Genomic DNA, 26,787 nt, shown 5'->3' on the forward strand with positions numbered 1-26,787 from the left:
GGCCCCTTTATATTTTTTAAAGTGGTAACAGTCCTTTCCTTTTATGCTATTGAACCTATGTTATATTCAGATCCTCTCAAGCAGTAATAAGCAAATACTTAGTTGGTTGAGGAAGATTTAAGGCAAATTCAAGGCCTTCCAAAGGGACTCTCATGTGCGACTACTTGTCCATTTTTGCTATATGTAAAAGTATTTGTTTATTGACTGAAGTTTTAGGGAAAGCTGTCACACGTTTCCTGACATATAAGCCTTACCACTTCCTGTGAAGAGTTCCCTTATTTCACACATTTGTAAAAATGAGCTTCAGAGGTTAAGTGATTTGCCCGAGATCTTACAGGGACTGAGTGTCTCAGACAAGAACTTAGGAGTGTTCAGCGTTTCTCTGCCAAACTATCTCTAGTCTCGGCTTAAGACTCCTGGGCACTTCTGGACTTCTGCTACTATTCATGCCTTTTGGGCAATAGTTCCTGACTTTTAGGACTAAAAAAGTTGAATCGAGTCTTCCCTTTCAGATCACCACTTCTCACTGTTGGAAGCACTTGGTGCCTTTCTTCAGGGATATTTAGGAAACCCTTTATTTTTTCCACTTTCAAAGAGTTATTGAGCTCCGAGGAAACTGCTGTGGTGGTGCATTGATTGGTATAAGGAGGTGGCTGGTTCCCAGGTGACTGCTAAGCTGTTATTGCCGGTGAGTTTTGATGAGCAGCCTGCCAGCTGGCCTCTCTTCTCTTTTATTACTGGAGCTGTCCTTCATATAAAATGAAGGTACCTGGGAAAAAACTTACACGAGGAGAAACAAAACTGTCAGAGCATGTTGGCTCTTGAGACTGTTACAGTTTAAAAAACTGAAAGTTTTTAATCAGACAAGTCATTTTTTCTTACATACTCAAGGCTGCGTATAGAGGTCCACTGGCTAAGTCTGGGACTAACCAGCCTCCAAGGTGGCTTCCCTGATAGAAAACTAATCTAAGCTGGCTTCCTAAATCTCCCATAAATGTACTATGGGACGGGAGTGTAAAAACGTCCCGAAACCTCTCTGAGGACTGCTAAGGGCAGGGTACCTTTTACGCTGCCCTAATGAATATGGGGCTGCTGCACCCGCTGGCATATCACCCTTTTTACTGCCCTCGCCACAGTTCAATATTTGCCAAAGTGTGGTCCAGAACTGCTTGTGTCACAGAATCTCTTGGGGCAGGGCCCGGTGTTCATAATTTTAAACAAGCTTTCCAAGTGTTCATTGATACTCTAAAAATTTGACAGCCACTGGCTCCTTTATCACCTTCCTTGTTTGTCTTTGTCAGAAACAGTAGGGGATATGCCTTTTGTGGAAGGAGGTGAGGAGGTTGGGGGAAATCTTGGTAAGGTAGAGAAACAATGGAGGTACTTGAGATTGTCTCTATGGGACTCTTTAGTCTTTCTATTGAGTACCAGTGTTGCAGAACAGGAGATCCAGACCCCAAGAGAGGGTTCTTTGATGTCCCTCAAGAAAGAATTCCGGGTGAGTCTGCAGTGCAAAGTAAAAGCAAGTTTATTAAGTAAAGTGGTGAAAGGACAGCTATGCTGTAGACAGAGTAGGACATTCCCGAAAGTAAAAAGAGGAGTGCATGTGCCCTAGGTACAGTGCTGCTATATATGGGGAGATGTAATCTGCTACAAGGGTTTATGATAAAGGATTAATTTTCTCAATTACAATATTGTGCAAGAATCAATATAATTTTCTTTAAAGCAAAATTAGGAATGCCTTTGTTCTCCAGATATTAGGATATCTGGACACTCTCAAGTCTGGGTCTGTTTAGTAAACATTATTTATTTGTTCCCTTAACTGTAAGCATCTAGAAGCCAGGAATGCCTGACTTTCTGAGAATGCAGCCCAGCAAGTCTCAGCCTCGTTTTCCTAGTCCTCACTCAAGATGAAGTTGCCGTGGTTCAAACGCCTCTGACACAAGTACCGTTCAGCCACACCTCAGCCTCTCCTGTTCTTCATCCTGGTTCATGCCATCCCTGGTTTTCTGAGACATGGTTTCATAATTATGATCATCTGTAGTCTGTTCTGCTTGGCAGGCCAAGAGCTTTGCCCCTTCTGATCTCCAGCTTCAATTGAATTAGAAATGTTTTGAATGTAGCTCACTGGTCTCTGGGTTGGATGTTTCAATTCCTCTTGGATCTATTGGCTTCCATCTCAAGGCTTTTCATCTTCCTACCTCCCACCCTGTCCCCATACATGGACAGCACATTCCCAGATTCCACACAGGTTTCCCCAGTATTGCTTTGCCAGTTTTCTGTTTATGTCTAGGAGCACATTTTCCTGGAAACTCTACTGTAGTGTTTAGATCTTCAGGTTCTTCCACCAAAGCTCATTCACTCCTTATAGGACTGAATTGTTCTTTCCTGGGAGCAGGAGGTCTAAAATATGGAGAGAAAAGGAAGAAGAATATCTTTCTTTCTTCTTACTAGGATGGGAATGATTTTAGGCAAAATTGAACAGAAAGGAATTGATTTTCACTCCTGCTTTCTTTTTACTAATTTCATCTTTCCTGGCCTCCTGTGTTTGAAATAAGGTGATTAAACCATGGGGTGATTTGTGTCCCTAGTGAATTTGGGGAGCTCTGGACTTGCTCAGTTACAGTGGCTGCTGTCTTTCACACAACGCAACATGCAGCCATCAAAGATCAAATGAGTTGCAGCACCTTCTAACGGTGTATTGATGTTCAGTTTGAGTAGCACAGTGGCCATTTAGCAGATTCCATTTAGCAGATTAATGATGGGGGTAACTGATGCTGTGGCTTTTAGCCACTAGTCCGAAGAGTTGGATTATGTGCTCCTGAAGATCATTTGCTATGTGACTTTTTGAGATCCATAATCTCCTTTTTTCCTTCAAGCTGGAGGTTAGTCCTGGAAGGTCTAGGAACAAAATGGCAGACTCTAGTGGTTATCAACAATAAAAGGTTTTTAAATTGCTTCTTTGCTTGTCAGTAGAAGAATTTTGAAGGTTGGTGGCGGCAGAGATATATAGACAGCAGGAGTTTTGTGAAGCTGAGCATACCAACTTTTAGTATTTGTGGGTTTTAGACACATCCTCTGGAAAGCAAGTGCCCACTGACATTTCTGATCTTTCCATCTTTCATGTAGTCCAGTGGCCTTTACAGTAGCACCCTATACAGAATACTCTTACAGATGTCACAGTTCAGAGTGGCAAACCATGCACCTAGGTGTTCCAAGAAAAGTAACGAACTCAGAAGTTCTTTAAAGCCAGAAGGTCCCATCCCATGCATTTTATAGGAGCATCAAAGTGTTTACAGAACAAGTTACTGGTCCATGAGATCTGTTAATCATCCTTGGCCATTTAGAAAAATTGGCATTTATTTTCCAAAACCTTGAGTTTTTAGGAAGTCATATAAATCTCAAGGGCACACATTCCCTCTCCAGGTTGTTCTAAAGTGCTCCCAAATTATTTAGCCTCTGTCAACCATTTTTTTCCCTCTGTGGTTCTTTGATAGATGTTAGAGTGGAAAGCAATTTGATTGTATTCTTCGTAGTCTAGTGATCCCCTTGGAGGGAAGTAGATTTTTTTTAACACATACTTTTTAACTCAGATCTCTAATTGATGACATCTCAGGCAATGTATCATAACAAAATGAGCCATTTTGAACATTCTAGACAAAATTGAAGGGACAACATAAAATAATTTATTGCAGTTTGTCCCTGGGGTCTCTTCTTCTAAACTGTTTCTGCTTTCTCTAACTTTATTTTTGCTAGTCTCAAACTCATAGCACCTCTACATTTCTAAGGTGACTGATGATATGGGATAGATGAGGAAAGGGTAACGTAGAGAATATTCAGGACTATTATGTATGCATTTAGGGTTGATTGTGCCACAGACATTCGACCTAGAAAGGTATGTGGTAAGGGAATAAGGGATTTTGATGCAGCATTCTCACTTGTAGGATCTAAGTGCAGTGTGCTAGAGCCTTATAATTAAATTGCCTTATAATTTGCCTTTATCAAGTCTCTTATCTTTTAATATGTTATCCAAGGCATTATACCAAGCTCACCACTCTAACGTTGCATGTAAATTTGATGTGGTATGGTATTAAATGTTTAACATTGATGGATTTGGAATCTTGTCCTTTCCTATGCATTATGTTTGAAGTGGCGCTTAAGAAATAACAAAACTAGCATGGTGAACAGACTGCATTTCTCACAGTGGTGGCAAGGATCCACCCACATCTAGTTTAGTACTGATCTTGATTTTGTGTTTCTTCATTTGGAGTCTTTGCCAGCTTTATGAATACAGCACTGATTTTCACAAACTGGGAAATCTATTTTTCTCTCTTATGGCAGTGTTGTAAAAAATGAAACTGATGAAGCTTTAAATATGAGATCTTAGGGACTAGCATTTTTAGCAGTTGAAGGAGAGTGGGTTTTTTTTTTTTTTCATTATATTGACAATTTGTTTTCTTCCTAGTCATTTTGTCATGCAAATTGGTATAGATTGAAGGGGACATACATTAGCTGGGGAGTTAGTCACTTTTTTAAGTTAGTATTTGCTGTTTCAAAAATTTCTCCATTAAGATGTGGGGAACTAAGTGGCAATTAAAATAGGATTTGATTTTGGTATCTTGGACTTGTAGTGAGATATCTGCCCTATCCTGGTCAATCTAGTTAGTCTCACCCTGCCAGGTGAAGCCACTGGAGTAGGCAAAGGAAGAAGTATCTTGTTTACAGTACAGACTGACAATGGAAGTGGTTTCTGAGGCTGGGGCAGGCGATTGTGTTAAGCAGGTTCTTGGGAGCTACTTTTAGCTCTTTGAAAAATTTATATCTCAAAAACCCAGCTCTCCCTCCTGCGTCACAGCAGCTGGCCTACATTTACCAGAATATGCAGACTCTCTTCTGATATTTATGGGAGATGGAGTGAGGCATCAGAAACTAGAAGAGGATTCAGCTATCATTTCAACCCCATTCTCATTTCTAAGGCTGAAAAGATTCTTTCATGGTCCTTAGGCTATATGTTTTTTAAAGAGGAGAAAAGTAACAAATTCCTCCCTAGTGTTTGACACGCACTGAATTGAGATCTCAGAGTACATTGCTACTAATAACTTATACTTGTTTATTAATGCTGACATATGAGCAGTTAAGTGCATGAAGCAGGGAAGAGCTACCTAATTTAAGAACAAAGCAGAGTAACGATTTTTTTTTCTTTTTTTGCACAAAGACAGGAGGCCCTGACATACACCGAAGATTCATTTACAGCAAGACTGAAGCTTTCCTGTGGTCAGGAAATACTTCTGTGAAATAGGGCTATAAATAGCTGATCTTATAAAGGATGCTACAGTTTTATACATACTACTTTCAAATTGTCTGATCTCATTTAGTTTAGACCCAAAGTTGGGACTTTTTAGCAGATACATATTAGTGAAAGCAAATGAAATCAGGATTCTGGGAATAGTGTGCAGCAGTAAATCAGGGAGCAGCGACAGAAAAGCAAATCAAATCCCCATCCCAACTGACAGCTCATGAACAGTATCAAAGTAGCAGATGCACTGGGTAAGGTAGTTCATAGCAATAAGAGTATAAATTATGTACAGTAATTATTTTCCAGAAGGCTAGTATTATATTTTAGTCCCAAGGAAAATTTGGTTTCTTGTTTTTGATGCAAAGCAAAATGAAGCAGTTGTAAAGCTTTCATCTTACTCACTTAATTAAATTCTGGAATTTAGCATTGACCTTATAACTGTTTTATAGTGAGATAAGTTGAGCAGAAAAAAAAATCAGGCTAGATTAAGGTGACAGTAATAGAGCTTCTTGTCTAGTTAAACACATTGCTAATGGAAAATAAAGAATGAAATTACACCTGTAATCCCTTTTCCAGTATCATGGACAAGGATACATGTGATTTTGCTGAGATTAAAAAATAGAAGCTCTTCCATCCTGTAGCCTGAAAACTGAAGGGGAAGGCAGGAGGGTGGAGAAAGAATTGAGAATTAGGTAAAATATGCCAAAAAAAAAAAAAAGATTAGTCTCTCGGATGCTATGATTCAAAATAATTTAAAGAGCAAGATTTATCTGTGGTGATTGAGTTTGCTTCCTGTTACGGAAGGGGCTCTAGAATATCCCATGTCAATAATAAACATTTATGTGCTAGAAACTTAGCACCGGAAATAGAGGTCATTGGCTGCTAATTTGTAATCAACATAGGGATCTTTGTTAGATTTTCTCTACAGAGGTTAAGATTACCAATTTGAACATTTTCATGGCATTATAATTTATAAGTTCACCAAAACATCAGCTGGCCAATTGCTGATTACCTCAAATAATTAAAACAATAGTAGCTAAGAATCTGTTTTGGTCTTAAAACAAACATGGCTAATATACAATTGCAGTCTTATTTAAGTAAGGATAGTAAGGGGACATTCAGCTGGTCTCCACACCAGAAAAAATACATGCTATGTACCTAAAATTTATTAATATGATAGCTGAAGAAACTGTATGTTATCTAACTTTCTTCAACTTCCTTTTCCAAATATTCTGAATATATTTTATTAATAGGACATCATGGGGAGCAATCTAGACAGAAGAGTTCCTTAATCCATGCTGAGTTCTGTCAAATTAGTCTGTCCCTCCTCCTTCTCCTCCTTTCCCCACCCCTTTTCTCTCCTTCTCCTTATTTGTGTTACTATAAGTAAAATGAAATAATATAAGCAATATAGATAGATGATAGTAAGGTAGTTTGGTGAGATCTCTTCAGAGGTCGTTGTGGCCAACATGGAGGAATGTACTCTGGAAGATCGTAATGTTAGATGCCAGTTGTGTGTAGGACACATTTCTGGGTGCCACCAGTGCAGCAGTAAACAAGCATGATAGGATTTCTTCCTTTAAGGAGCTTATAGTGCTTTTGAGACTATTAGAAAACTAAGAACAGTGAAATATGTCAAAGTAATGATGAGAGGGTACAGGGTCTTCTATTGGAGTGTGTGATAGGAATTCAATGGACTTCAAGATTGGGAAGAATCTAAGAATATGATTTTTTTTTTTTTTTAATTGCATTTTAGGTTTTGGGGTACATGTGATGAACATGCAAGATTGTTGCATAGGTACACACATGGCAGTGTGCTTTGCTGCCTTCCGTCCCCTCACCTGTATCTGTCATTTCTCCCCATGCTATCTCTTCCCACCTCCCCACCCCCCGCCCCTCCCCCATTTCCCCCCAACAGACCCCAGTGTGTAGTGCTCCCCTCCCTGTGTCCATGTGTTCTCATTGTTCAACACCCGCCTATGAGCGAGAATATACGGTGTTTGATTTTCTGCTCTTGTGTCAGTTTGCTGAGAATGATGGTTTCCAGGTTCATCCATGTCCCTATAAAGGACGTGAACTCATCGTTTTTGATGGCTGCATAATATTCCATGGTGTATATGTACCACATTTTCCCTATCCAGTCTATCATCGTTGGGCATTTGGGTTGGTTCCAGGTCTTTGCTATTGTAAACAGTGCTGCAATGAACATTCGTGTGCACGTGTCCTTGTAGTAGAATGATTTATAATCCTTTGGATATATACCCAGTAATGGGATTGCTGGGTCAAATGGGATTTCTATTTTTAAGTCCTTGAGGAATCGCCACACTGTCTTCCACAATGGTTGAATTAATTTACATTCCCACCAACAGTGTGAATATGATTTTTAATTAGTGATTTAGAGGCTTATAAGTTAGCTAGGTTAACATTAATAGTTGGTAAAGGATTCTGAGCATAAGTAACAACATGTGCAAATGCTCAGAGGTAAGAGAGAGCATGGTCTCATCACAGTCCTGAAGAACATTTAATAATAATAATAAGGTTAGTGCATTTGTTAAGGTACAAGCTAAGCTGCTATAACAAAGTCACTCTAAATTACAGTAAATCAAACAAGACAATTTATTTCCCCTCATGAAATAGTCTGGAATTAGTCAATAAACCAAGGTGATAGGCAACTCTCCTCTTAAAGGTCATTCTGGAACTTGGGCTGTTTTTATCTTGATCACCCATTTCATGAATGAAGCATTATTTCTGGGCATCCCTTATCCTAATCAATGAACCACTGTGCATAAAATGACAGCTGAAAGTCAGAGAGAAGTCTGCTATTCGAATACATATCAAGGGAAATAAAACCCAGTCTTCAGGTTGGTGATAATACTGTGGAGGAAGTGAGAACTGAAGTAGAAGTTGGCAAGATGAAGGTTAGGAGGTGGGAGAGTTCTAGAGGGAAGAACATGTGCAAAGAAATCATGGTACGGAGGATAGTGTATTTAAGGAAATAGAAAACACTGGGTGTAGTGTTAGGACATACTTTAAGGCACTGCAACAAGGAGGCCACAAGTTACAATGATTCAAACAAGATAGAAGTTTAATTTTCTCCCATAGAACAGTCAGGATTTGGTGTAGTGGCTTGCGGAGAGTGGACACCTGTATAGGGTCCTTGCAATGCTAGTAAGCGTAAATTCCTGATTAGGAAACTGGAATTGTTATATTTAGTTGTTTATGAATAACTAAATAACTGTCTTACTGTATTTCAAAGTAGATTATAAGACAGCTCCCTAAACCATGTTGAGGAGATTAGGATTTGTCCAAAGGTAAATGAGAAACGATTTGAAAGGAGGGAATTAAGCTTGCGATTTATAAAGGTGGCACTGGTTTTGATGTCATGAATTAATAGGAGAGCAAGACATAAGGCTGGCAGGCCAGTTAGGCTATTGCTGTAATCCAGGTGAGAAAGGATATGATGGTCTGAACTCAGTAGGATGGTTATTTGTTAGGCATAATATATTTATTAGGCAGAACTTCCTGGAAAGGAGTTTGATAGAAATTATTTTAATCTGTTACTGTCCAGGCCTGAGCTTCATAACATTGTATACATCCCTAGAATTCTAAATGTCCACAATTTATTTAATGAGGGTTACAAAGTCAGATATTTACTAAGGCTTGCTTAGAACAGGACAGCTAAATAAAGCAGGCCTGCTATTATTTAGCTATAAAAGTGGGAGGTTTTGGGGAACTGGATAGCACATGCCCCCTTCAAAGAGGAAAAGCCTATTCAGTTCCAGGCAAGTGTTGCCATTTGTAAACAAGAATTAATTTTTTGCCAGATTTTTTTTTTCTTTTTCCAAAGAATCTTGGATTCTTACATGAAATCTAATTCTTAAATGTTGATATATAAGTACAAATTAAACAGTGTACAAACAGAATACTGAGTAGGCCAACATTGTTAGGGCCAAATAAAACAAGTAGAAGTGGGATTTGGTTTGCCTGGCTTCATTTGTGACCTCCAATTAATAACTGTGTTAGTTAGGGCAGGTTGGCAGAACAAAGAAATCCAGTAAGAAAATGGCCAAAAGAACAGAGGTGTTTGTTTCTCATGTGACAGTTCCAGTGAGTGGGCCAGTGGCCAGACATTATTGCTCTTCGTGGTCACTCAGGTACTTTCCAAATTGTTACTTCCTAGTGTAGACTTGTTCACTGGCGTGGTTGTAGCTGGCCATCCCCATGTCTGGATTCCAGCCGTGGAAGAGGGAAGGAGAGTATGGATGAACACACTCCTTGTCCTAAGGTCCTGGCCATCTGTTCTAATGTAATGTTTATGTATATTTGCGTAGCATACGTCTCTGTTAATTTTAAAAAAATTTGTATAGCTGTTTAACCCTGGCATGTAGGGCATTATTCCCCATGTGACAGATGAAGTTCTGTTGGGTTGTGACTTGCCCGAGATCACAAAGAGAATTAGTGGCAGAAAGACCAGAATCCACCTCAGTTCTCTTTTAGTAATAATAAAATACCTTTTAAATGTATTAATAATAATTTATGTGAGTTCCTATTACCAAACAAAATTGAGTCACTCACCAAAGTGTGAAGGGAGATGGCAACATGTTTTTCCTCCTGAATATGTTACCATATTCCCCTTCCAAAATAGTGTTCTTGATCACTGCTGGCATCAAGTAGGGAGTTCCACAAGAGCCAGAAGTCCTTTGAGTTCTTAGTAGGATGGTTTTGCTCTAGCAATACCAGAACACTTGTTTGTCTTAAATATTACAATGTAATTGTTTGTAGGAACATTGATTCCGTATGCTGTGGCTTCTACATGTGCTTATAAGCTTCAGCCTCATTCTGAAGCCTCATTCTGATTTCTGTTTCTGAGAAAATGAGAGGGTCATGGCCAGAATTGCTCTCATTAGTCAAATCACTCTCCTGGTTCTGGGTAACTGCAACTCCCTGCACAGATAAAGGAAGTCTCGTTTGATAGTTTTTGGAGCATTTCACTAATAAAGAAAAAGAGAAAGCCAGAGAGTTTCTAGATACCTGACTGTTCTCATTTACTGTTACCCAAGTCTTTGAATGAAGCATTTAAATAGTATATTTGGAGTTCTGCAGAATGAAAAGTTACAGGAATGTAGAATTCTCTCTCTTTATTCTTTTATTAGAATTAGGAAAAGAACCAGGCATGACCACATAATTGTGACTACTATCACGAAGAATGGGCAGAACAATGGAACAGTGATGTGCTGACAATGCCTTGGATGTGCACAATAGAAAAGCCTTCCTTTTTTGTTTTGTTTTGCTTTTGATGGAGCATCGTGTTCTGGTTGGTTGAGGCCAGGATTATGATGCAAGGTTACCAGGGTTCTAGTCCTGGTGTTTCTGCTGCTGATTCTCATCATTGACTTTGAAAATCTGTTAGTTGCTTTGGGCAACAAATCAGTTTTAAATAGGGGAGGCTAAGTATGTTCTGCCTCTCATGTGGAGAACAGAATAGTATAATGTTGTTTTTATGTAATTTACTTTATGTAATTAAAAATAATACAGCTGACTCTGCTTTCCATTAATTAGGCAATTTCCAATAATGTAGATACCAGTGTTAACTTAATATTTAATTAATTGCTTGGTAATGCATTTATAGAATTAAACTCATTACACGTTTATGTAGTTGAATCATTTGAAGAGATACTTTTAAAAGTGTAGATCATGTTTATTGAGGGCAGAATTTTGCATATTAAATGATGGCCCAAATGATCTCTTGGTAAATAAATATAAAAACACTGATCAAAGTTACTACCACCATTACAGTTGCCATCACCTCCATCATCATCTTTTGAGTTCCTGCTATGGGACTCATTTTCTAGAAGAGGAAAATGAACCTTTTAGAGGGAACCAAGTCACTGAATCTTTAATGGGCTTTGTAAACAAAAAATTAAGAGATCCTTATTATTATGTTTTTAAAACATAGAAACATTTAGAAATGAAAGCTGATAGTTTTCAAGTCTGTGGGCTTTTTTTTTGAAACATTAATTTACATGACTGTTTATAAAATTTTAGCCAGGACATAAAAGTCAGTTAATATGTTTCTTAGAAATTTCAAGTGGACGACTTCTAGCACAGGACTGTAAACCCCTGGGGCTTGGAATATGGTTCAGAGTGTGTTGCTGTAAGTCTGAAGTTTCTCTGCAATGTATTATTTTAAAAATTCATGCAGATATAGTATTCTGTTTTATATATTTTTTGTTTCAACATAAAAATAACTGCTTTAAATTATTCAACATAGGGTAAAAGTTGACACTCCAGGAAGGTTTTCTTGTGGTTTGCCCTTAATGTTGCCTCAGACCCTGAGTGTGAGCCTGGGCAAGGCTTTATGTTGTTTGTAATGGCTGAATTAAAATGAAGGGGTTCAAGTGACTTGCTAATACTCATGTATAAGTTTCTGAAACATTATTTGCAAGCAGATTTTTTGTAACTAGTCTCTGTTAAAAGTTTTCTGTATAAAATTAGGTGTGAATTGGCAGTGATAGGATTTTCTTTTTCTTTTTTTTGTACTCACTTTTCATAGGGAGGATGAAATACAAGAAAGACTGCAGGATAGAGGAAAACCCTTTGAAGTAATGAGCCTGGGTGTGATGCTGGTCTCACTACTTTCTAGCTTTCTGAGCTTGGGCCTATTGTTATTACTTTACCTACAAAAGAGCTTTGATTCTTCCTATGTAAAATGGAATGATACTACCTACTACATTAGCTTGTTGTGAAGATGAAATGAACTAATGTTTTTCTCCTGATCTGAACCCTTCCCAGTGTGTTGTATGCCTCAAGGCCACTAGTTTTCTAGGGCTTGTTCCCTGGCTTTAAACACATTCCTTCTTCTGTAAATCCTAAAATCATACTGATTTAGCTTGCTTTCTTGTGTTCACAGTATATTTTTTCTGACCTTATAAATAATTTTATGTCTTATATGTGGTGAGTTATTCTTGCATATCCTTCTGGGTGAACTGAGCTTTATTTTTAACTAGATTGAATCCTCTCTGACTTACCTGTTTTCGTCTTAGCTATCCTGCTTAACTGTGGGACGTTGATATATGTTCGTCATTAAAAGCTACAGTGGAAAAACTGTTTGAGTATTGTGTTACAAACGGATGTGAGACATTTTGGTTCTGCACAACTAGTATGTTCTTTTGCTTTGGTGAACATTTCTAATCTCCAATAGTTAAAGGTGATTTCTTACAAGATTACAGTGAAAGCAATTTATAGACTTCATTCAATTTCACATAAATGTGTTTATTAGCAAATATGTAAAAACAGATATACAACCTGTCTTAAAAGCCCTATGAATTCCCCGCTGTCTGCCCGTTTAGGTGCCCGTAAGGTGCACATTACATGATAGTTTTTCCTGAGGCAATTGCAACTACATTCTATCAGGAAGATTTTGTTATATACGGAGGGTTGGGTAGACAAGAACCATTGGAACAGAGACTATCATTAGGGTCTTTAAGAATCAAGCCTAAGATGCCAGGCTTAATGGCGCAGTCTGCCATGCTTGCTGAATCTTTTTTTTTTTTTTTTTTGGTAATAATTTGAGATTGGCAGAAAAATTGCAAAGATAATACAGAGTTTTAATATACTTTACCCAGTTTCCTCTATTGTTAGCCTTCTTCATTACCATGGTATATTTATCAAAAGTAAGAATTCAACACTGGTACATTACTGTCAACTAAATGTCAGACTTTTCTCCATAAATACCCCTTTTCAGTTCTAAAATCAAATCCAAGATACCACATTGCATTTAGTCACTAGAGTTTTGTACCATGTTCGTGGAAGGAGTCAGTCCACACATCTTAAACTCTATTAATAAATTTCACCAATGAAAACTTGTCTCTAATATTTACAGCATCTATGATTACCATCACTAGTGTGGATTGGAGAGAAAGATCACTTCCTCTGGGAGTGTGATTCTCTTAAGTCAATGTCAGTTGCCTACCCCTGGAGCATGTCCCAGTTAGGATGGAGATTAAAACTAACACATATGATTCATATAGCTCTGGTATTTTAAAAGTAAATTCCAGGTAATATAAGTGCCATCACATTTTTTTTGGCTTAAACATTAATTTTTCTTTTAAATCTAATTACTCCTGTGATCCCTGGCAACAAAGGGAAATGTCAGAAATATTTGCTGTCCATGAATCTGCATTTATCCTTCTCCAACTTAATGTTTCTGAGAAGCTTTTGCCTTTTTGCCTTCAGGGGTGAACTGGCCTGATCTCAAGAGCTGAGAGGCAAGAAAAAAAATTTTTTTTCTAGTAAAAAGTATTACTTTTGTTTAAGCAGTTTCTTGTAGAATTTCATACTTGTATGTTTTAAGAAATAAGAAGGTGTGCATTTTCTTCAGAACATAGACTGCTGATATTATAGCTGAAGCGAGTTGCTAATGCTATTTTCGGTTTATTTATTTATTCATTCATTTTTGGTACAGTTGTTGAGTGCATTGTGGGAGAAATTGATGACAGTGGCATTGCATGTCTGCTCTTCTGGTGAATCTATGAAAATGGAGTAGGGCGGCAGAGGGAAGTTAGTTTCACGTGAAGTGGGGAGTTTCAATCCTAACTCCACCACCTTTTAAAGGTTTGAGACTAGACATGCTGCTTAGCCCCTTCCCACTTTGTTTCATCACCTATAGCATGGAGATAGCGATAAACACCTCCTCAGAGAGCCGAAGGTGACATAATCTGAGGTGATCTATGTAAAGTAATTAAACATATGCTAGCTATTGTTAGTATTAAATGTGTTATTTGGGAAATAGTTGTCAATTGAAACAATTCCAGTCCTGAAGCAGACATCTGTTGAGCTCCACATGTGATGCTCTGGACATGGCACTAGAGACACAGAGAAATGACATGTTCAGGTCCTCAAGGTGTTATATGTAGTAGTGGAGACAGACTGTGGGATACTGTGGGCCAGGCCTGGAAGAGAGACTGGCGAGGAGGGAGAGAAGGCTGCTTGTGAGAGGCAGAGATACAGAGACGAAACCCAGGTGGTCAAGAGGGCAGCAGGCACTGAGCTAAGGCCAAGTTTTAAATTATTGAGGGAGTGTAGGACATAGCGGAGGAGGGCATAGTGAAGGATCCTGTGGAGCTTCAGAGTACAGAATTCTCTGAAGGGGTTCTTTAAGGTGATGCACAGAATCCTTTTGTAAAGTGAGCCATCATAACTTAGCTCTTATTTTACAAATTTGGTTTCAGGCATCCCATTTCTCATTACATCAGACTGAGATGCTTCTGCATGATTTTGTGTTGTTTTTGTATTATATTTTATTTTTAATAAAATAAAATTTTTAGATTTTTGGATTATAAGAGACCTGTAACAGCATCACAAAACTTGGAAAACAGAGAAAAGGAGGAGAAGTACCTACAGTTCCATTACTGTTTGTTAGTATAGGGGATTTCTGTCTTTTTTTATTTAATCCCAGATGTGTCAAAAGCTTTCTTCCTCCCCTTTATGTTGTTAAAATTTGATAACACAAACATTAAAGGACATCTAAGTTATGAAGTGCATGCTCTCTAAGGGGCATTAAAGGAAGAAAGGTTGTAGTGTGAAGGTATTATCCTATGAGGTTTTACTTGGGTGATGCTTTGCAGTGGAATTAGGGGAAGTTAAGCCTTTTTATTGGTGGCTGCCCTCTCCAGTCACTGGTGAGCTGCTGTATCCTGAAACTCTGGGGAGGTTGAGTTGGGGTGGTTCGAAGTCAGAATTTAGCAGAACAATTTTCGTAAGTTTTTAACCTTATACGAGTGCTGCCTCTATTATTAATATTTTTGTTCTATTTACTCTTGTTTTTTTTTTTCAGTGGAAAATAAATTTTATTGAGACCCCACCAGCTGCAAAATCTGTTCCTGGCGTCAAGCTCCTTCTTCCTTTGCAATTCAGTCTTTCTTGAGTGGTCCCATGAATGCTTTCTTCTCCTCTGTGGTCTGGAAGCGGCCATGGCCAAACTTGGAGGTGGTGTCAATGAACTTAAGGTCAATCTTCTCCAGAGCCCGCCGCTTGGTCTGCACCAGCAAGGACTTGCGGAGGGTGAGGACCCGCTTCTTGGTTCCCACCACACAGCCTTTCAGCATGACAAAGTCATTGGTCACTTCACCATAGTGGACAAAGCCACCCAGAGGGTTGATGCTCTTGTCAGACAGGTCATAGTCGGTGGAGGCATTGTTCTTGATCAGCTTGCCATCCTTGATAAGGTAGCCCTGGCCGATCTTATAGATCTTCTTGTTGATCTCAGTGCGGTGATGGTATCCTTTCTGCCCAGCACGTGCCACAGAGAAGGCCACACGGGCAGGATGCCATGCCCCAATACAGGCCACCTTGCGCAGGCCTCGGTGGGTCTTGCGGGGCAGCTTCTTGGTGTGCCAACGACTGGTGACACCTTTGTAGCCTTTGCCCTTGGTCACCCCGATGACGTCAATCATCTTGTCCTGCCCGAACACTTGGTTCACAGGTACCTGCTGTTCCAGCCTCTCGCGGGCTCAGTCCAGCTTCTCGGACACAGTGCCCCTGTTCACCTGGATCTCCATCAGGTGGGCCTTTTTCTGGCGCAGAGGAAGCAGGCGCATCTGGGTGTGGGCAATGACGCGGATGACTTGGCAGTATTTCTTCATGCTGCTGAAGTCCTTCTCCAGCTGCTTCTTGCCATCCTCATCCTGCCATTTCTTGCAGTACTTGGTGAAGGCCTTCTTCTTAGATTTATGCCAGTTCTTATAGAAACGCCTTTTGCACTCATCGCTGATGTGCTCAGCGAAGACAGTCTTGAAGGTCTGGAGGCCTCGAGGGGTTTCCACGTAGCCCACAATGCCCATGACTACCATGGGTGGCGTCTCCACAATGGTCACAGCCTCCACCACCTCCTTCTTGTTCACCTTGGATCCTGGTCTATCGACCTCCCGCACTATATGGGTCATGCCAGCCTTGTATCCCAGGAAGGCTGTGAGGTGGACCGGCTTGGAAGGGTCATCCTTGGGGAAGCTCTTCACCTTCCCACGATGCCTGCTGCTGCGCTTCCGAGGCAGGAAGCCCAGGGACCCATGTCTGGGAGCGGAGAACTTCCTGTGAGACATCACGCGGCCAAATCCAGCCGCTAGAGCCTATTTACTCTTTATTTAATTTAATAAAACTTATTTTACAGCTTTTTTTTTTGAGAAAGAAAAAAAGAATAATAAGAAAAAGAATAAAGAAGAGGAAGAAAGAGAAAGAGGAAGAGGGAGAGAGAATGGGGGTATTGCTTTATTGCCTGGTCTAGAATGCAGTCTAAATATGGGTATGCCTATAATTGTCCTTAATAATGGAGACATGAAAGAAAATGAGGGAAGAGAATAACAAACAAGAAGCCAACCAACATTTCATTTAAACTTCTAAGTTGATATGATGTGGTACTGATAAGAGTGTATATTTTGTGTATTTAAAGTGGAGAGTTCTATAAATGTTAATTACGTTTACTTGTTTCAGATCTGAGTTCAAGTCCTGGATATCGTTGTTAATTTTCTGTCTCATTGATCTGTCTAATATTAATGTTGAAGTCTCCCACTATTATTGTGTGGGAGTCTACGTCTCTTTATTAGTCTTGTATGTCTGGGTATTCCTGTATTGGGTGCGTATGTATTTAGGATTTTTAGCTCTTCTTGTTGTTGCATTGATCCTTTTATCATTATATAATGTCCTTCTTTGCTTCTTTTGATCTTTGTTGCTTTAATGACTATTTTATCAGAGGCAAAAATGGTAACTTCTGCTTTTTATTTATTTATTTTAGCTCTGTTTGGTTGGTAAATCTTTCTCCATCCCTTGTTTTGAGTCTTTGTGTATCCTTGAATGTGAGATGGGTCTGGATGCAGCATACTGATGGGTTTTAGTTTTTTGTCCAAATTGCCTGTCTGTCTTTGGATTGGGGGATTTAGTCAATTTAAATTTAGAATTAATAATGATATATGTGAGTTTAATATTGCCATTTAATATTAGCTGGCTATTTTGCCCATTAGTTGATGTAAATTCTTCATTATATTGCTGCTCTTTACTTTTTGGTATTTTTTAGAAAGGCTGATACTGTTTGTTTCTTTCTATGTGTAGTGGTTCTTTCAGAAGCTCTTATAAAGCAGGCCTGGTGGTGATGAAATCTCTGAGTGCTTGCTTGTTCACAAAAAACTTTATTTTTCCATCACTTATGAAGCTTAGTTTGGCTGGATGTGAAATTCTTGGTTGAAAGTTCTTTTCTTTAAGGATGTTGAATATTGGTCCCCACTCTCTTCTGGCTTGTAGGGTTTCTGCTGAGAGATCTGCTGTAAGTCTGATAGGCTTCCCTTTGTGGGTAACCTGACCTTTCTCTCTGGCTGCCCTTAGTATTTTCTCCTTCATTTCAACCCTGGTGAATCTGACGATTATGTGCCTTGGAGTTGCTCTTCTTGAGGAATATCTTTGTGGTGTTCTCTGTATTACCTGGAGTTGAATATTATCCTGCCTTACTAGGTTGGGAAAATTTTCCTGAGTAATATTCTGAAGCGTATTTTCCAGTTTGGATTCATTCTCTTCGTCACATTCAGGTACACCTATCAAGCATAGATTAGGTCTTTTCACATAGTCCCATATTTCTTGGAGACTTTGCTCATTCCTTTTTATCCTTTTTTCTCTAATCTTGTCTTCTTTTATTTCATTGAGTTGGTCTTCGACCTCTGATATCCTTTCTTCTGCTTGATCAATTTGGCTGTTAAAACTTGTGCATACTTCACGAAGTTCTTGTATTGTGTTTTTCAGCTCCATCAATTCATTTATATTCCTCTCTAAATTGTGTATTCTTGTTAACATTTTGTCAAACCTTTTTTCAAAGTTCCTAGTTTCTTTAGATTGAGTTAGAACAAGTTCTTTTAATTCACAGAAGTTTCTCATTATCCACATTTTGAAGCCTGCTTCTGTAATTGGAACACACTCGTTCTCCATCAAGCCTTGTTTCGTTGCTGATGAGGAACTGTGATCCCCTGCTGAGGGAGAGGCATTCTGCTCTTGGGTGTTCTCAGCCTTTTTTGGCTGTTTTCTTCCCTTCGTTGTAGATTTATCCATCTATGGTCTTTATAATTACCGTCTTTGTAATTGGATTTCTGAGTGGACGTCCAACTTATTGATTCTCAGCGCCGAAATCTGAGCAACGCACTGTGCCGACTAAATCAGCGGGTTAAGATTGATGGTGCTTTTCTAACTCTGCAGCAAGAACCGATGTTCTCAGGTGCCGGCAAAACCGCCTCGCCGGTCACAAGAGTCGCCCTGGCGACCTCCGCTGGGAATCTCCTGGTGAGCAACAAGAATTCATGTGAAGGTGTGGCATCCTCTCGTTCTTTGTGCTTTCACTGGGAGCTACAATCCCGAGCTGCTAGTGATCAGCCATCTTGGATCTCTCCCAAAACTTATTTTAAAAGGTAACTCTGTACCATTGTTATGTGATTAAGACAAAGTAACTGTAACATTGTTTTATTTTCAATCTTTACATTGAAAATAAAACAATGTCATTAACTTCTCATCGGATACTGATAGTTGCCAAAGGTTCTCAGCTACATTTCTGCTTTGTTAAAATGGGAGATTACCAAATGTTGAAGATTTATTAAAACTATTCTACCACTAAATATAGACTTTATTTCAGTAGAACTATTGAAATAAAATTTTTATATAGTGTTGTCATTTCTTTTTCTTTTAAAAAATTTTATTTTTAGGAACATGTGACCATGGCATTATTGTGTGGTAATTTAGTTTGAAAGTGATTTGCTGTAAAGGGTGTTATTCTTCTCTAATTTTCTCCTTAGAGTCTGGTTAGTTATTATTCCAGGAACCCTTATAAGGAATTAACATCTTTAGAATTGAATATTTAGAACTTCAAATACTGGTTTAGAAATGTACCATAGAGGGTTTAATGAGCCTGAGGGATATTAGGAATAACTTTGCATGCATGAGATGAGTGCCTCTTGTATGAATGAGTGGTGGGAAGCCCAAGAGTCACTGTAGTTTCACCAAGACACTGGTTTGTCCCACCACCAGGATACCCTGTTGTCTCTCTGGGAGTGAGTCTGTCATGTTAGGTGATGGCAGGAAGAAACTGGGACTTCCTAGACCTATAAAACATATTTGCTGGCTGCAGGTTAATATATGTACCTTTGGCTGAATGTAATCTATGACTTGATATCTTTGTAACAACTTGTGAGGAATGGGATATTTTCCCTGGTAGCAAGCTTGTGAGGAATGGGATATATAGCCTGTACCTAGCTTAACTGATGTTTACTCAAAAACCCAGTCCTCTTCTGAACAGCTCAGCTTACAATGACTTTCTTACTGACTGATTCAATGAAATTTAATGCCTAGTCTGTTACCAAGCAACATATCCTGAATTTTGGAAAATATGGCCCTAGGGAAAGCTATGATTGCATAACTGGCTGGTTTTCTAACAGTTTCGGGTAGATACTAATATTTTTTAGTGAGGGACTGGTGTTTCTTTTGTTAAATTTTAATTCCTGATCTTGTGGACTGATACTATGAATTACTAGAAAAACAAAATAAGAGCTAAGCTTACAAAATATAAAATCCCAGACTTACTATTATTTGATTCAATAGACATAATTAAATTTTGTTATATAATAATAAACATAGCATAAGAAAAAAATTATAAAAATTATAGTTACAAAAACTGTACACATACATGTTCCTTGAAAGCATGTATATAGACAGGTAATATAGAGAATTCTTATTAATGAGGAACTGTGATCCCCTGCTGAGGGAGAGGCATTCTGATCTTGGCAATCATAGCTAAAAAAATGGCTTTAAGAGAAATAATGATTTCCTGTATGTTTATATGCATTCTTTGAACATAGACTGTCTATATCAGTATTTAGTTTTTCATGCTACAAATGAGCTTGCTTCCTGCTTGTTAAATAATCTACACCATGTTGGACTGATGATAATGCTACTCACCAGGCTTAAGGCCTATCTAAAAATATTTTAGGTGTTTTTTCTTTTTCTTTTTTTCTTTTTCTTTTTGTTTTTCTTTTTTTTTTGTTGTTGTTGTTGTTTGAGACAGAGTCTTGCTCTGTCACCCAGGCTGGAATCCAGTGATGTGATTTCAGCTCACTGCAAACTCTGCCTCCTAGGTTCAAGTTGATTCTCATGCCTTAGCCACTCGAGTAGCTGGGATTACAGATGTGAGCCACCTTGCCCAGCTATTTTTTTTTTTTTTAGTAGAGATGGAGTTTTACCCTGTCAGCCAGGCTGGTCTTCAACTCCTCACCTCAAGTGATCCGCCCACCTCCACCTTTCAAAGTGTTGGGATTATAGGCATGAGCCACCACACCTGGCCTAGGTTTTGTTTTAATAACACTCATAGTAGTGAAACCAGTTTTGTGGAGGGTATGTTAACAGGAATGGAAGAAGAGATTTTTAATGTCAGCAACCACAAGATATTAACTTTCTACTTTTATCCAAAGTAAAGCTATTACTTTTAAAATTAATCTTTCACTTATTCTCAGTAAACCATTTCAACAATGTTGTAGTAAACAATTTAAACAATTTGCCTGTTGAAGAAATAAATGATTTCTGTGTTTTCTACTCTTTTGGGTTATAGTTGGAAAGGGCTACATGTTGTTACGTGGTGCTGCTGCATGCTACTGGCATGCACCCTGTGCCACATGTGTTCTAACTGGTCAGTGATGTGCTTACCAAGCCAAGCCCATGGAACATGAGTTTCGATGTCAGAGTGTCACAAGATCCTTAGGGTGTGGCTTGGCCAACTGGAAACCTCTGTGGCCGGCAGCACCTTCTGCCTGAGTTTTGTTTGTGCTTTCTGGGCTTGTTGCACCCACTTGGCCCAGCAGCCTGCACCAGCCTGGATCCCACACCTGCCAGTGGCAAGCCAGGGGCAGAGCAGGAGAAGTGTGTGGACAAGTGAGCATGGGGTCCAGCCGCTGTGCACAGCCAGGATGCCAGCTGCTGCGGCATGGTGGGCAGCTCTAGACACCAGCACAGGTGCTGGCTCTGTGTGAGGCTGCAGCTGGATCAGATATACTTCACGTGGCTTCTGCTGTGGGCACCTGTGTCTAAACAAGGGGAATACGGTGGTCCCTGGAAGCTTGGAGATGCCAGGAACTGCAGAGCTCCAAAGAGGGCGTCACAGCTCTGTCTTGGGGAACCCCAAGCCTGGGCTCCCAAAAGGGCTGCAACTCTTCTCTCCTTCTGGTCACCCACAATGTGGTGAGCATGGTCGGCAGGGGGCGGGGAGGGTATGCTTCAGCCCTGTTTGTGTTATAGCTCTTTTAGTCCCACCATTTGGCTGGTCCCAAGTTCTTGTCCTGCATCCAGGAAGAATGAGGTGTGTGGACAACTGGAGGGTGAGCAAGGCAGAGAGGAGCTTCCACTCAGTGGTATAACTGTTATCAAGAGACCCGGAGTGGGTAGCTGCTTTCTACAGGCAGGTCATCCCAATGAGGGTCCACTTCTCCTTGGAGAAGAGATCCAGAGTGGGTAGCTCCTGTCCTCAGGCCAGTTGTTCTGTCATCTGCCCCAGTCTGGCTGCATCTCAGATTTTTAATGGACTTCAGAGGGGAAGAAATGCATGCTGATTGGTCCATGGGTGGCTATGGGCATGCCTGGAAAAAGCACCATAAGTTCTCACTCCGATTTATGGAACTGACAGGCTAACTCCCAGGCTTCATACTGTCTGTCCCTGGCTTGAAGGTTGGACTTTACAAGGGACCTGCCCCTTTCCAGCCAGGAGACTGTCTGCCTCCTGCTGCCATTCATGGTGCCCAGCCTTTTCTGCCAAAGAGCATCTGCAGGCCTGTGCTGAGCCCCACCATGGTCTCCTCTTGTGCTCGTTGGTGCCCAAAGTCTGGAGGGGGCAGAGGCGGCAGGGGGCTGGTATGTCAGTGCTGTCCCAAGGGCATGCACACCTGACTGGGTTGTGATAGTGCCCAGGCTCAGCCACAACTTTGCTCTGAAATTGGAGCAGGCACTAGAAGCGGGGAGAGACCAGGCAATGGGAGCAGGTACTTCTGAGACTATGGCTGTGGGGAGCTTCCTGGGCCCCTGAAAGTTCAGGGAAGCCTGGGTCTGCAGCCCTGATGGGATGACTACTGCTGTGCCTGGGAGGGCGGGCCTCCTGCCCCTCCAACTTGAAAGTGGGTAGGACTCCAGCCTGCTCCTGGCTCCCACCGGCTCTGGAGTGGGCAGCCCTAGCAGCACCTGCCCTGCTGTAGCCAGCGTCATGGCAGTGGCCACTGCAGATGGGCTGCTGCTGCCATTAAGGGCAGTGTACAAATGCTAGAAAGGTTTCTAACCATTTATGTTCTATTTCTGTACTTCATGGACCAGTAGCAAACTGTTTGCCAACTGGCACTGGCCCATGGACCCCTCTTTGAGTACCACTGGTATGAATGATCCCTTTTATCTGCTTTGTCTCTTCACATGTGACTTATTTTTTTTACCTCTTCTATTCCTATCCAAATCTCATACCAGTTGGAATCTTACTTTTGTGGCTTCTTACTATGTTTATTTGTTCTGCACATTTAAATATTTAATTATATACTGTTTTTATATTGTCTGCTAGTTGTTTATGAGATTTTTTTTCTCACCAACAAGAATGTAAGCTCTTTGAGAATAGAGGCTTAGCATTATATTGAACAGGTATTAAATGATTATCGAATAATTTTTGTTTTTGAGACAGGGTCTCACCTTGTCACCCAGGCTAAAGTGCAGTGGTGTGATCATGGCTCACTGCAATCTTGACCTCCCTGGGCTCAGGTGATCCTCCTACCTCAGCTTCCTGAGTAGCTGGGAATGCAGTGCCAATATGCCCAGCTAATTTTTCTATTTTTTGTAGAGATGAGATTTTTGCCATGTGGCCCTGGCTGGTCTCATTCCTGGGCTCAAGTGATCCACCTGCCTCAGCCTCCCAAAGTGTAAATATCTTTTATGTGGATTGCTGTGAGAGGTGAAATTACTCCCACCTTCATTCTGGTAGATTTATGTTTAAAGACAGCACGATTTACTTGCAAAACTATAGGCTATTATAAAATATACTACTATATTATCACTGTAATTCATTCCTTACATGTACATGAATTTTTTAGACTTAAGTAATAAAGGACAAGAATAGTGGAATGGATTGACCTATAGTTTTTTGTTTTCTCGGTCTGAAGTCTTGTGCTAATAGTATATTAAAAAGTAAAACTGGCCAGGTGCAGTGGCTCATGCCTGTAATCCCAGCACTTTGGGAGGCTGAGGTGGGCAGATTGCCTGAGATCAGGAGTTCGAGACCAGCCTGGCCAACATGATGAAATCCTGTCTCTATTAAAAATACAAAAAAAATTAGCCGGGCATAGTGGTGTGCACCTGTAATCCCAGCTACTGTCTCAAAAAAGAAAAAAAAAAAGTAAAATCTGGCCAGGTGCAATCTCATGCCTCACGTCTTATGCCTGTAATACCAACACTTTGAGAGACTGAGGCAGGATTGCTTGAGGCCAGGAGTTCAAGATTAGCCAGGGCAAAATAGTGAGACCTTGTCTGTGCCCTCCAAAAAAGTGATCTGTATTTGGTGGCACGTGCCTGTTGTCCTGGCTGGTCGAAAGGCTGAGGTGGGAGGATTGCTTGAACCTGAGAGTTTGAGGTTGCAGTGAGCTGTGATTATGCCACTGTACTCCAGCCTGGGCAACAGTGAGACTCTGTTTCAAAAAAAAAAAAAAAAAAAAGTAAAATAAATCAAAGGGTTAGAAGAGTGTGACTTCTTCTGTACCTAGATAACTGGCACAAAATATTAAAGGAAGGTTGCAAAGTGGTGGGCCTCAAATTTTCTTTACTTGCCCCATATAGTCTTTAAAAACTGGAATGTTTCACATGAAAGTATTTTCAGATTTCTAGCCTGTCTTTTGAAAATCTCTTATGTTTGGCACTGTGGGTCCTGCATTCCTACGTGGTCTGTCATCGTGAGTGGAATGACAGTTGCCTTCTGCCTGTTTTCCGGGTCTCCACAGGTCTTTCACACAGGGTGTTTATACAGATGTCTTCATTCATTTTCTTCACCTGCTTGGCCCTATGGACAATGAAATTTGTGACCTCTGGCATAGAGTAATGTGTTAAAATCTTTCCTGCTCCACAGAACATGCAGTGAGCAGGCCTCAGTGAGACACCGTCTTAAAAGAATCCATCAGTTTGCTTCATTAGTAACACCATAAATCCTGTTAGCAAGGGTGCCAACTTCCTGAATCACAGGGCCTGCTCTGAATGGCTGCTTTTTTCTCTACCACTTCTTCCACCCTCCTGTGCTCTTACTCCCCTTCTGGTCTCTCTAGAAGTCTCCATGTTGTATCAACCTTGATTATCTACCTGCCCCTTAAGACTCTGCCCTTTGAATCACACACTTTTCTTATGCAATACCAACCTTGAGATATCCCTGAGTTTGCCTTTTCTGTCTTCTTTGTTCAGGAATATTTCCACATAGCACTTTTTGTTTCTTTAATAACACCTGTCATAATTTATAATGATATATTTATGTGCTTACTTATTTAATACCAGACTTTAGCTTGTGCAGACCCATCTCTGCTTTGCTCACCGGTGAATTTGCAACCACTGCTATTGTGTCTGGCATAAAGTGAGTAGGTATTCACATGTTTGTTGGATAACTGAAATAAAGGTATCAGTGAAGTAGGCTTCAGGGTAGGTTGTGGAATTACTCTGTACCTCTGCAGTACACAATACAGCATTCAATCTTAACTTAAAGATCATTTCTACCTTAAAGATTCCAGAAAATGAATGGAAATATTGATTGGTGTTTTGATAAGATCATTTAATTATATGTTTAGAGGTTGTGACTTCACATTTAGGAATTTAGTAGTTTGTAATTCCAAAAATATTTACTGTACCTGTATGATTATACTCAGGTTACAAAGCCTAGTTTTTACCAGCCTGGCCTGGCCCACATGGTGAAACCCCATCTTTGCTAAAAATACAAAAATTATCTGGGCATGCTGGTGCATACTTGTAATCCCAGCTACTTGGGAGGCTGAGGTGCATGGATCGCTTGAACTTGGGAGGCAGAGGTTGCTGTGATCCCAGATCATGCCACTGCACTTCAGCCTGGGCAACAGAGTGAGACCTTGTCTCAAAACAAACAGACAACACCCCCCCCACCCAAACAAACAACAAAAAAATCCTAAATAAACAAAAATTCTAACGTTTAGATATTTTTCAAGAGAGTAGGGGAGTAGCCCTCATAGTTCTCACTACTATTTGCTTGTGGTTATAATCCTGAGGGGAAAAGTAAGTCACCTTTAAATTAGCTTCACATTACTAATTAAAACCACAGTGCTGCACAATAATTAGGACTACTTCTCTGTAAGCTCTTCTGGGCTTTTGATCACACTATTAAAAAATATAGCTAAGTTAAAAAAATGATATAATAATCCCCATATTTGTGGAAAATGACTATTAAAACCCTACCTTAAAAAAGTCAGTGTCTTGGGCAGGCATGGTGGCTCACGCCTGTAATCCCAGCACTTTGGGAGGCTGAGGCGGGTGGATCACAAGGTCAGGAGATTGAGACCATCCTTGCTAATACGGTGAAACCCCATCTCTATTAAAAAACACAAAAAATTAGAGAATTAGACTGGGTGTGGTGGTCTGGGCCTGTAGTTGGGAGGCTGAGGCAGGAGAATTGCTTGAACTCGGGAGGCAGAGTTTGCAGTGAACCAAGATTGTGCCATTGCACTCCAGCCTGGGCAACAGAGTGAGGCTCTGTCTCAAAAAAAAACAAAAACAAAAACAACAATTACAAAAAAAAATCAGCATCTTTAATATTGAGGGCTGGAAGATTTTTTTTTTTGAACAAGGAACTGTAACAATTAAGGGAATCTTCTAAAAGAAAACCCCACAACCTGGAGATAAAAGCATGAAGGCTTATAAGTCTTCCTGAGTGTGTGTGTACATTCAACATGAGTAGTACTGAAAGAGTGTCCCCACTGATTTTCCTGTTTTTCTGGTTGATCTGGGTGAGAGTAGGTGGAGGAGGATGCTTGTATGACTATGAAATTCTTGCCAAGGGAGGATTAATACTGGTTTAATGATTATACCTTTTCTTCCCCACATCACCTCAATTTATTTTTCCTTTCCCCTGATGTAGTGGTCCCAGGACTGATCTGCAACTACAAGTACAGAATTCCTAAGGCCCTGATGGTGGTGGGTTGTACCTTCATCCCATGTGGCAAAATTGGGACTGAGAGTGAAGGCAACTATATCGCCTGGTAGTAAAGACGGCTATGTAACCTTAGTCCATCTGAATGGGAGTGTACTGATGGGGGAGGCACTTGCCAGGCTAGGATTGCTGCCTGTAATCTAGACTAGCAGCACAATGGTGAATTCTCATGTTTTTTTCCAAAGATGGAAAAGTTTGGTTATTAATGGAGAGAAGGAGGAATAGTAGCCAAGAGTTAAGAAATGAA

At 40.1% G+C, this 26,787-nt stretch overlaps 1 protein-coding gene and 1 pseudogene across 3 annotated transcripts in view; one reads left to right on the forward strand and one right to left on the reverse strand.

Moving 5' to 3' along the window:
• HECW2 (HECT, C2 and WW domain containing E3 ubiquitin protein ligase 2) overlaps window positions 1-26,787 on the forward strand; it is a 398,266-nt gene that overhangs the window by 62,717 nt on the left and 308,762 nt on the right. The gene's annotated exons all lie outside the window — the stretch shown is intronic.
• Window positions 15,115-16,411, reverse strand: LOC101045137 (large ribosomal subunit protein uL3 pseudogene; annotated as a pseudogene).

Source organism: Saimiri boliviensis, chromosome 5 (assembly GCF_048565385.1).
Source record: "Saimiri boliviensis isolate mSaiBol1 chromosome 5, mSaiBol1.pri, whole genome shotgun sequence".
In the NCBI taxonomy this organism is placed as follows: domain Eukaryota; kingdom Metazoa; phylum Chordata; class Mammalia; order Primates; family Cebidae; genus Saimiri; species Saimiri boliviensis.